The 1,370-nt window shown below is 48.7% G+C and overlaps 1 pseudogene; it reads right to left on the reverse strand.

Annotated features, from left to right (window-relative positions):
• Nucleotides 1-2: 2 nt before the first annotated feature.
• Nucleotides 3-611, reverse strand: LOC101979676 (annotated as a pseudogene).
• Between the last annotated feature and the right edge of the window lie 759 nt (nt 612-1,370).

Here is a 1,370-nt window from a genome sequence, read left to right on the forward strand (position 1 = left end):
ATCATCAGTACCGCCATGCCAATGTCCACTGCTCCAATGATGTAGAACTTGCTGTTGAAGACATCACTGATGGCTTCTGGGCAGGACTTAACCTGGAAGGTTTCAAGAACTTGATTTTGGGGGCAGATGTCCAAGATAAACTGTTCCTTGCCTCCTGCTAGGCCACAGCAGTTCAACGCCGCGTGGAAGGCTTTCAGTGTCTCCCGCTGGGGCCCATCCATGCTCTTCAGCTTTTGGTAAGTGTTGTTGTAAAATTCCTGGACTTCCTTAATCACCTCATCCTTATGGGTATAGTCCCAGAAGGCTGCAGCTATCTCGATGGCGAATATCACCAGGAGAAATCCGAAGAACAATCTCAGCACGCACCGGGATTTTCGCTCAGCTCTGCAGCAGCCCAGGAAACCCCCCAGCATAAAGAGGGCCCCAACTCCAATCAGGAAGAACACTCCCGTGTAGAAACTGGGATTAGATTCTTCCTGTCGGTTTGAGAGTTGAAAGTCTAATCGGAGCCATAGTCCAAAGGCAAATATCGCAAATCCGACCAGCCAGAACATGAAGTTAAATCCAAAGAGCATGTATTTGAGGCTCTTGCTTTCCGCATTGTCCGGCATGGTGTAAGCTGGACTTCAGTGGGACAAGGAGCAGACACGGCTGGGACAGAAGGGATGGCAGCGGACTGAGACACGCTGAGGCTGGGGGCTGGACTACGGCTCCCTGGCTAATTTTTTAATCTTTAAATAAGAAAATGAAGCCATAAATAAACAAATGTACACAATAAAAATCCAGAGACAAAAATTGGAGTTCAACCCGAAAACCAGAAAAAGCAAGGCAGCCAAACCACTAGAGAAGACTTACCTCTACCAAGGCTGGGTGAAGGCAAACAAAGCCGCCACGACTTTCTCGCCCTGCAGTTTATATTTCTTCTGGTGCTGGTTGATATTAAAGGAGTGACTACCTAGGACTGGGATTAAAGGAGTAGACCACCACCACCTGGATTTGTTTCTGCTTTGACCTTGTGTAGCCTAGGGTGTCCTTGAATCCCAAATCCCGGGATTAAAGGTGTGCCTCACCTTTCCCTGGCCTCCGGTGGCTTTAGCTTTGCCTCTGGTCTTCAGGCAAGATTCATTCATTAAATAAATACAAATATACCACCACTATAAACTGTAAATCCCAGCTTCTGGCCTCCATTTTAGGAGATCCCTCCCTATGCCCTTCGAACCTTGACCCCTCCCCAGGAAAGGTCAAGACCACTTCCTTGGGCTATTAATCGGCTCCGGAGTGAGCTCACGTCAGGAAAATATTCTTGACAGGCGGTGGTCGTGCATGCCTTTAATCCCAGCACTTGGGAGGCAGAGGCAGGCGGATGTCTG

This window comes from Microtus ochrogaster, chromosome 18, assembly GCF_000317375.1.
Source record: "Microtus ochrogaster isolate Prairie Vole_2 chromosome 18, MicOch1.0, whole genome shotgun sequence".
NCBI lineage: Eukaryota > Metazoa > Chordata > Mammalia > Rodentia > Cricetidae > Microtus > Microtus ochrogaster.